A 10,913-nucleotide genomic window follows, 5' to 3' on the forward strand; every position below is an offset into this window, starting at 1 on the left:
ACCCCACCCTTCCAACTACCTTGCAGTTCTCTCAGCTACCACCCACACACCCCAACCTTTCCAACTACATTGCAGTTCTCTCAGCTACCACTCACACACCCCACCCTTCCAACTACCTTGCAGTTCTCTCAGCTACCACTCACACACCCCAACCTTTCCAACTATGTTGCAGTTCTCTCAGCTACCACTCACACACCCCACCCTTCCAACTACCTTGCAGTTCTCTCAGCTACCACTCACACACCCCAACCTTTCCAACTATGTTGCAGTTCTCTCAGCTACCACTCACACACCCCAACCTTTCCAACTATGTTGCAGTTCTCTCAGCTACCACTCACACACCCCACCCTTCCAACTACCTTGCAGTTCTCTTAGCTACTACCCACACACCCCACCCTTCCAACTAGATTGCTGCCCCTGGCCTCTTTTTTTTTTTTTTTTTTTTGAGACGGAGTTTCACTCTGTCGCCCAGGTTGAAGTGCAGTGGCGCAGTCTTGGCTTGCTGCACCCTCCGCCTCCCGAATTCAAGTGCTTCTCCTGCCTCAGCCTCCTGAGTAGCTGGGATTACAGGGGCACACCACAATGCCCGGTTAATTTTGTAGTTTTAGTAGAGACGGGGTTTCACCATGTTGGTCAGGCTGGTCTCGAGCTCCTGACCTCAGATGATCCGCTCGCCTCAGCCTCCCAAAGTGCTGGGACTACAGGCGTGAGCCACCGCGCCCGGCCCTAGGCTGTCTTACATAGAAATTCTAGAACCCCACTGATTAACTTGGCAGTGCTAGTGTAGGCCTGTCCAGACGCAGTGTCAGGAAGATAGTGACACAGCTTGCTTACTTGTGCCAGCTGGGATCCAGAGGCAGGTAACCCCGTCTGGCTTCTCAACTTGACCTCTTCTTTTTTTTTGCCTCCAATTTGCTGCTCTTTCCTGCTTCCATTCTACCTGTCAGCTCCTCTCATAGGTAGAAATGTGGAAAATGTAAAATATGTTAGTCCGTGCATCAATAGCATACCCCAAAAGGGGGGTTGGGTGTGGTATCTCATGCCTGTAATCTCAGCACTTTGGGAGACCAAAGCAGGTGGATTACCTGAGCTCAGGAGTTTGAGACCAGCCTGGCCAACATGGTGAAACTCCATTTCTACTAAAAATACAAAAATTAGCTGGGCGTGGTGGTGTGTGCCTGTAGTCCCAGCTATTTGGGAGGCTGAGGCAGGAGAATCACTTGAACCTGGGAGGTGGAAGTTGCAATGGGCTGAGATTGTGCCACTGCACTCCAGCCTGGGCAACAGAGTGAGACTCTGCCTCAAAAAACAAAACAAAACAAAAAACAAAAGCATCCAAGCATGCCCCAAAGGCTAAAATGTTTTTTTAAGTTTATTATTTATTTATTTTTGAGACAAGGTGTTGCTCTGTCACCCAGGCTGGAGTGCAATGACTCAATCTCAGTTCCCTGCAGCCTCCACTTCCCAGGCTCAAGCGATCCTCCCACCTCAGCCTCCCTCGTAGCTGAGACCGCAGGTGCACACCGTCACATCCAGCTAATTTTTTTGTATTTTTTGCAGAGATGAGGTCTCACTTTTTGCCCAGGCTGGTCTTGAACTCTTGGACTCACCTGATCCTCCTGCCTCAACCTCCCGAAGTGCTGGGACTGCAGGCATTAGCCACTGCAGCTGGCCCTGAAAAGATGTTCATCTCTTTATCATACAGGCTATCAGGGCCAAAGTATAATTTTCAAAATTAAAAAAAAAAAATTCCCATATAAATAGAAAATGAATCCGTGTTTAAGACTTATTAACCCATTGGTGAAGCAGACCAGTAAGATGTAAAGCTAGTTCAAAGAGTATTTACAGGCATTCACAAAGGGAAGTTAAAATAAGACTGTTAGTTCAGATATAAAAGTGGTTAATGGACTGGACACAGTGGCTCACAACTGTAATCTTTTGGGAGGCAGAGGCGGGCGGATTACTTCAGGTTAGGAGCTCGAGACCAGGCTGGCCAACGTAGTGAAATCCCGTCTGTACTAAAAATACAAAAATTAGCGGTCGTGGTGGTGCACACTTGTAATCCCAGCTACTTGGGAGGCTGAGGCGGGAGGATCGCTTGAGTCCAGGAGGCAGAGGCTGCAGTGAGCTGGCATCCAGCCACTGCACTGTATTCTGGGCAACGGAGTGAGACGCTGTCTCAAGGGGGAAATGCCCTCTAGTGAAATGAACTATAACTTTCACAGTTATCTTTTTTACTGGGCAGAAATCTTCAAGTTAATATGTAGCTGCACCATGTCTGGGCTCTAATCAAATAGTCAACAGCAAAGTCAAACAGTTCCATTGTTCTAGAAAATTAAATAACCCTTGTGCAAGCTTTTAAATAATGCCCCGGTATGACACTGAAAAGACAAGTGGCCCTGATTTTTGCCTTATTGTAAGTTTTGGATAGTTTGGGAGAGTTAACACAAGTTTATGTATTCTTCAACCTCTTACCTTCTTCTATTAGTCTTTCCTTGTTTTGGAGTGTGTTAGTACTTCTCAAATTAAACAGTGGATATGAAAAACATAAAATGTAAATCTCTCAAAACTTCTTTTGTTACTAGTTGACAATTCTAATTTCAGGGTGGCGAGAAAAAAGGAAAAGTGGCCGGGCGCGGTGGCTCAAGCCTGTAATCCCAGCACTTTGGGAGGCCGAGACGGGCGGATCACGAGGTCAGGAGATCGAGACCATCCTGGGTAACACAGTGAAACCCCGTCTCTAATAAAAAAAATACAAAAACGTAGCCGGGCGAGGTGGCAGGCGCCTGTAGTCCCAGCTACTCGGGAGGCTGAGGCAGGAGAATGGCATGAACCCGGGAGGCAGAGCTTGCAGTGAGCTGAGATCCGGCCACTGCACTCCAGCCTGGGTGACAGAGCGAGACTCTGTCTCAAAAAAAAAAAAAAAAAAAAAAAAAAGGAAAAGTAAGGGAAGAGATTAAAAGTTTTGAGTTAGGCTGGGCGCAGTGGCTCATGCCGGTAATCCCAGCACTTTGGGAGGCCGAGGAGGGCAGATCACGCGGTCAAGATATCAAGACCATCCTAACCAGCCAGTTTTTTGTATTTTTGGTAGAGATGGGGTTTCTCCATGGTGGTCAGGCTGGTCTCCAGCTCCTGACCACAGGTGATCCCCTCGCCTCAGCCTCCCAAAGTGCTGGGATTACAGGCGTGAGCCACTGCGCCCAGCCTAACCTTCCTAATCTTTTATCACTTCTCTCCTCTGTATTTTTTTTTTTCCTAAACATCTACCATAATTCCATCTTTTTACATTTTCTTCTTCAAATTGTTGGTGCAGTTGCCAAAACTGTAGTAAGCATTTTGTACCCACCCAAGTGACATTAGGATCTGGCTGATTTTATTCTCCCTTTTGCCGCTCATCAATGTTTCCAGGATCTTTCAACATCTAAGCTGTTGCTCCTTGAGACTCCTTGATTTCACAAGACTCTATAACTTTCTTGATTTCCTGTACTTCCGTCTCTATCTTTCTTGGTTTGGAACGTGCAGAGGCCGGATCTCATTAGCACCAGGGCTTATAAACTTCCGAGATCTCTTAACTCAGCATTCCCCTTCTCTGACCCAATTGCTTTATCTGTTTTCTCCCAAGCAAACCTGACACAACTTGCTAAATCTGTCCTGGTGCAATGAGTCAGTCCCTATCATTTTACTCACTGCCTCCTGGCTCCACAGGACTCTATTCAGCTTTAGATTCCAAGGTCCACTGCTTTGCGCTGCCCTTGCCAATTTCCTGGCCTTCCTCAATCCCTTATGCCTGCTCTGTCCACTGTATCAATTTCTTCCCAGAGGTCTCCGGGCCTGTTCTTGAGACACAGTTGGTTCATATTGTGTCCAGAGATGGAAGAGGCTAATGGAAAAGGCTTATTCTCTTGTTAACGGAATTTTTTGCTGCAAGAAACAGAAAAATACCAATTTAAATTGTTTTTTTATTTATTTGTTTATTTATTTATTTATTGGGACGTTCTTGCTCTGTCTCCACGCTGGAGTGCAATGGCGCGATCTGGGATCACTGCGACTCCACCGCCCAGGTTCAAGTGATTCTCCTGCCTCAGTCTCCTGAGTAGGTGGGACTACAGGCATGCTCCAATATGCCCAGCCAATTTTTGTATTTTTAGTAGAAACGGGGTTTCACCATGTTGGCCAAGCTGGTCTCGAACTCTTGACCTAAGGTGATCCGCCTGCCTTGGCCTCCCAAAGTGCTGGGATTACAGGTGTGAGCCACTGTGTCTGGCCTAAATTGGTTTTTAAAATGTGAAATTTGACGGGTTGCAATGGCTCACGCCTGTAATCCCAGCACTTTGGGAGGCCGAGGTGGGCAGATCACAAGGTCAGGAGTTCCAGACCAACCAGGCCAACATAGTGAAATCCCGTCTCTACTAAAAATACAAAATTTCCGGGTGTGGCGGTGGGTGCCTATAATCCCAGCTACTTGGGAGGCTGAGGCAGGAGAATTGCTTGAACCCGGGAGGCGGAGGTTGCAGTGAGCTGAGATTGTACTACTGCACTCCAGCCTGGGCAACAGAGCAAGACTCCGTCTCAATCAGTCAATCAATCAATCAAATGGGAAATTTGTTATTTCATATTACAAGGTAGGACAGCCTCCATGTGCAGTGTATCAGGGCTCTGTATCCTTCTTTCTGTGATTCTCTTTGTTCTGCCCTCATTAATAATGACTGTCATCCTCAGCTGGCAACAAAACGACCACAGTATTTCCCGATACCACATTCAGACACAATCACGTCTAGAGAAGAGGGGCCTTTTCTTTTCTCCCACAAATACAGAACACCTTTCTACCATTGTTCTCAGCCAGAAGGCAGAGAAGAAATCTAGAACATCTTTCTCACAAGTCCTTGTAGACGCTTTCACATCTCATTGGTCAGAACCAGGTAATGGGTCCATCTCTGAAAAAATCATAGACAATGTAATGGGATCACTGGTATTTATGATTCTTTTTTTTTTTTTTTTGAGACGGAGTCTCGCACTGTGTCACCCAGGCTGGAGTGCAGTGGCGCGATCTCGGCTCACTGCAAGCTCCGCCTCCCAGGTTCACGCCATTCTCCTGCCTCAGCCTCCGAGTAGCTGGGACTACAGGCGCCCGCTACCACGCCCGGCTAGTTTTTTTTGTATTTTTAGTAGAGACGGGGTTTCACCATGTTAGCCAGGATGGTCTTGATCTCCTGACCTCGTGATCCACCCGTCTCGGCCTCCCAAAGTGCTGGGATTACAGGCTTGAGCCACCGCGCCCGGCCTATGATTCATTTTTAAATTTTATTCTTTATTTCTTTTTTTTTGAGACAGAGTTTCACTCTTGTTGCCCAGGCTGGAGTGCAATGGCACGATCTCGGCTCACTGCATCCTCCGTCTCCTGGGTTCAAGCGATTCTCCTGCCTCAGCTTCCCGAGTATCTGGGATTACAGGCACCTGCCACCACGCCCGGCTAATTTTGTATTTTTAGTAGAGACGGGGTTTCTCCATGTTGGCCAGGCTGGTCTCGAACTCCCAACCTCAGGTGATCTGCCCACCTCAGCCTCCCAAAGTGCTAGGATTATAAGCGTGAGCCACGGCACCCGGCCTATTGTTTCTTTTAGAGACAGGGTCATTCTGTCACCCAGGCTGGAGTACAGTGGCATCATCATAGCTCACTGCGGCCTTGAACTCCTGGCTCAAGCAATTCCTCCTTCCCCAGCCTCCCAAGTAGTTGGAACTACAGGTGTGCACTATCATGCCTGGCTAATTTTTTAAAATTTCTGTAGAGATGGATGGGGGGCACCCTCACTATGTTGCCCAGGCTGGTCTTGAACTCCAGGTCCTCAAGCAATCCTCTCCCCTCGGTTTCTCAAAGTGCTGGGATTACAGGCATGAGCATACTACACCCAGAGATTTATTTAGATCAGTCAGGATTTGCCTCTGGATCTGGGACTTGTGTGAGAGGCTTATACTTGAACAACAAAATTGGATTTCTGCAGGCAATAAAGGAGATTAAGGATGTTGAGTAGGTAATCAGCAGTATCTGCTATAGTGTGAAATGGTGGACCATTGAGAGGAAGACTTCATAAATACTTTTGAGCTTGAAGGTCGCTAATTTAACCATTAACGGTCTCTTGTAAATGTGACCATGGGAAGTTCTTTTGTTAGTTTGTCAGTTGTTTTTTCAGGGGAGATGGTGAGGATGGGGGAGATTCTCTTTAATTTGTAACTCCTGGCCAGGTGCGGTGGCTCATGCCTGGAATCCCAGCCCTTTGGGAGGCCCAGGCCGGCGGATCACAAGGTCAGGAGTTTGAGATCAGCCTGACTAGTATGGTGAAACCACGTCTCTATTAAAAATACAAAATTAACTGGGCGCAGTGGTTCATGCCTGGAATCCCAGCACTTTGGGAGGCCCAGGCAGGTGAATCACTTGAGGTTAGGAGTTCGATATTAGCCTGACCAACATGGTGAAACCACATCTCTACTAAAAATACAAAAATTAGCCAGGCGTGGTGGCGGGTGCCTGTAATCAATTCCAGCTACTCAGGAGGCTGAGGCCGGAGAATCACTGAACCTGGGAGGTGGAGGTTGCAATGAGCCAAGATCTCACCACTGTACTCCAGCCTGGGTGACAAAGTTAGATTCCATCTCAAAAAATTGTTAACTCCTGGATTATCCATTTTTGTTTGACACCCCCAGAATATACTTTCTCCATCTATGTTGAACATATCCAATCTTAGCTTTCCATCTGAAAAAAGGTCCTCTGCTCACCTGCTCTTTTCATCCTAACTACTCCCTCTCTCCTATGCTTCTTCCCGTCTCGCTCTAATCCCATGGCTCTGGTTGCACCATTTAGGGGAAAACAGAAATCGTTTAACCTCAACCAGCTCTTCGCATCATAAACTGGCCTGACCATAACTACATCAGTCTTTTGTCTTGTTCTTCCTTCTCCTTGAAAGCTGTCTGTTTCCAGACATCCTGGGGAGTTTCCACAGAGTAAATACTCAAAAGTGTTTACTGAATAAATGCATATATTCTGTCCCTTCTCCAGCCTTTTTCAACCTCCACCTTTGTGTGGGCGCAAGGAAGTTTTACATGTATCTTTGGTCCCCCTTGCTCAGTCTTAAAACAACGGTCTGCAGACATTTGTTTCCTATTTTTTAACAGCTTTATCGAGACATAATTTATATAGCTCAATATATGCCATAACATTTACCTGTTTTTAAGTGCACAAATCAATTACAGTTAATTTATAGAACTGTGAAAACAAGACACAATCCAGTTTTAAAGTGTTTGCATCAACTCCCAAAATATCATCTCCCATCCCCACCTGCAGTCAGTTCCCATTCTCAGCCCCAGGCAGCCATAATCAATTCCCATCCTCAGCCCCAGGCAGCCGTAATCAATTCCCAGCCTCAGCCCCAGGCAGCCGTAATCAATTCCCAGCCTCAGCCCCAGGCAGCCGTAATCAATCAATTCCCAGCCTCAGCCCCAGGCAGCCGTAATCAATCAATTCCCAGCCTCAGCCCCAGGCAGCCGTAATCAATTCCCAGCCTCAGCCCCAGGCAGCCGTAATCAATTCCCAGCCTCAGCCCCAGGCAGCCGTAATCAATCAATTCCCAGCCTCAGCCCCAGGCAGCCGTAATCAATTCCCAGCCTCAGCCCCAGGCAGCCGTAATCAATTCCCAGCCTCAGCCCCAGGCAGCCGTAATCAATTCCCAGCCTCAGCCCCAGGCAGCCGTAATCAATTCCCAGCCTCAGCCCCAGGCAGCCGTAATCAATTCCCAGCCTCAGCCCCAGGCAGCCGTAATCAATTCCCAGCCTCAGCCCCAGGCAGCCGTAATCAATTCCCAGCCTCAGCCCCAGGCAGCCGTAATCAATCAATTCCCAGCCTCAGCCCCAGGCAGCCGTAATCAATTCCCAGCCTCAGCCCCAGGCAGCCGTAATCAATCAATTCCCAGCCTCAGCCCCAGGCAGCAGTCATCTTCTGTCTCTATAGAGCTGCCTTAAAAAAAAAAAAAATAATAATAATAATAATTCATGGCCGGGCGCGGTGGCTCACGCCTGTAATCCCAGCACTTTGGGAGGCCGAGGCAGGCGGATCACGAGGTCAGGAGATCGAGACCATCCTGGCTAGCACGGTGAAACCCAGTCTCTACTAAAATACAAAAATTAGCCGGGCGTGGTGGCGGCGCCTGTGGTCCCAGCTACTCGGGAGGCTGAGGCAGGAGAATGGCGGGAACCCGGGAGGCGGAGCTTGCAGTGAGCCCAGATCGCGCCACCGCGCTCCAGCCTGGGCGGCAGAGCGAGACTCGTCTCAAAAAGAAAAAACAAAACGCGAATTGGGAAGTGTGCTGCAGATGATAATGACATCATTAAAAGGTAACTATTTGATGCATGTGGGAATTTAGTATATGAGAAAGATGATATTTCAAATCAATAATCTTGACAGGGCGCGGTGGCTGCCCTTTGGGAGGCCCAGGCCGAGGCGGGTGAATCACCTGAGGTCAGGAGTTTGAGACCAGCCTGGCCAACATGGCGAAACCGTCTCTACCAAAAATACAGGCGTGGTGGCGGCGCCTGTAGTCCCAGCTACTGGAGAGGCTGAGGCAGGAGAATCGCTTGAACCTGGGAGGCAGAGCTTGCAGTGAGCCGAGATCGTGTCACTACACTCCAGCCTGGGCAACAGAGTGAGTCTCCATCTCAAAAAAAAAAAAAAAATCTTGTGGGGAATGTTTTTCTACATATGACAAAAGGTGCAGATGTGTAGAGAAAAATATTCATACATTTTACCACATTAAAACATTCTACCTGGAAAAAATATCAAACTTTTTAAAATCACAAGGTGGAAATATTTGCAACTTATATCATAGACTAAGGACTAATTTCCTTAATAAACAACTTTAATAAACCTGTAAGGAAAAGACCAGCAACCCACCAAAAAAATGAACAAAGTACTTAAGTTATTTAATAAAAAATGGCTCTTGGCTGTGTGTGGTGGCTCACGCCTGTAATCCCAGCAATTTGGGAGTCCAAGGTGGGCAGATCATGAGGTCAAGAGATCGAGACCATCCTGGCCAACCAACATGATGAAGCCCCGTCTCTACTAAAAATAAAAAAGTTAGCCTGGCATGGTGGTGTATGCCTGTAGTCCCAGCTACTCAGGCAGCTGAGGTGGGAGAATTGCTTGAATCCAGTGGGTGGAGGTTGCAGGGAGCTGAGATTGTGCCACTGCACTCCGGCCTGGCGACAGAGACTCAGTCTTTAAAAAAAAAAAAAGGCTCTTAAATGTATGATACTCAGACCCCCTCAAAATAAGAGAAATGCAAATCAAAACTATGAGATACCACTTTTATATTACAAAATTGGCAAAACTTGAAAAGTTTGTAACATTCTCCATTGATGAGTATATGGGGGAAATGGGGGTACTCAAATGTATTGCTGATAGTTTAAGTTGGTACAACCTTCATAGTAAGTACTACGCATTGGTAAAACGCACTCCAACCTCATCTCCTACCGTTTCTTCTCTTGCACAATTTGTATTAGCCACATTGGCCTCCTGCTCCTCCTCAAACATGCAAGGCACACTCCAGCCCCAGGGTAGCGCACTTACCTTTCCCTGCTAATCCTGAAATGCATACCAATTTTCCCTTACCTCCTTCAGGCCTTTGCTCATCACATGATCTAAAACAGTGGCTCCCATCCCCTCTATCATTCTCCTTTTCACCCTGTTTTCTTTTGAGCACTTATCATCTGATGACACTGTTCTATGCATTTATGTCTCTGCTCCCCAACTGTAAACCCAGGACTTTGTTGTATATACTGCTGTAACCCAAACTCCAGAACAGTACAGGCTTAGAATGTAGTAGGTGCTCATTATCTACAAATACTTAATGAATGAATGGATGAACGTCCATTGAAGACAACTTAGCATCTATTAAAACTTAGAATGCACATACTTAGTAATTCCCCTTTAGGCATTTATCTAATAGATATCCTTGCATATGTGCAAAACAGAGAATGTACAAGGTTATTTCCTGTAGCACTGTTTGTAGTCATGAAAGGAGAAAACAACCTGAGGACAATTTTTTTTGGGGGGGGGATGGGATTTCACTCTTGTTGCTCAGGATGGAGTGAAATGGTGTGACCTTGGCTCACTGCAACCTCCACCTCCCGGGTTCAAGTGATTCTCCTGCCTCAGCCTCCCGAGTAGCTGGGATTACAGGCATGCACCACCACACCTGGCTAATTTTGCATTTTTAGTAGAGATGGGGTTTCTCCATGTTGGTCAGGCTGGTCTCGAACTCCTGACCTCAGGTGATCCGCCCGCCTTGGCCTCCCAAAGTCCTGGGATTATAGGCGTGAGCCACCGCGCCCAGCAACCCAAGGACAAATTTTAAAATAAGTTACCTATAGCCAGGCGCAGTGGCTCGTCTGTAATCCTAGCACTTTGGTAGGCTGAGGCGGATCACTTGAGCCCAGGAGCTGGAGACCAGCCTGGGCAACATGGTGAAACCCTGTCTCTACAAAAAATACAGAAATTAGCCAGGTGTGGTGACAGGCACCTGTATTCTCAGCTACTTGGGAGGCTGAGGGGGGAGACTCACTTGAGCCCAGGAGGTTGAAGCTGTGGTGAGCTGTGATCATGCCACTGCACTCCAGCCTGGGTGAGAGTGAGACCCTGTCTCAAATAAAAAATAAACTACCTATATCTATACAACAGAATAAAGGAATACTATGTAGATATGGAAAAATCTCTAATTCAGAAAATTATTTGGCTCCCTTTGGCTACTATATGTATGAGATCTGACTATTTCAAAACTCTGGTGATATCACAAGAATGAGCTCCCTTTTAATGAAGCGCTTACTGATAAGGAGAGTGGAAGTGAACAGGTAGAAACAGTGAGTAATTA

This window comes from Macaca mulatta, chromosome 2, assembly GCF_049350105.2.
Source record: "Macaca mulatta isolate MMU2019108-1 chromosome 2, T2T-MMU8v2.0, whole genome shotgun sequence".
Lineage (NCBI taxonomy): Eukaryota > Metazoa > Chordata > Mammalia > Primates > Cercopithecidae > Macaca > Macaca mulatta.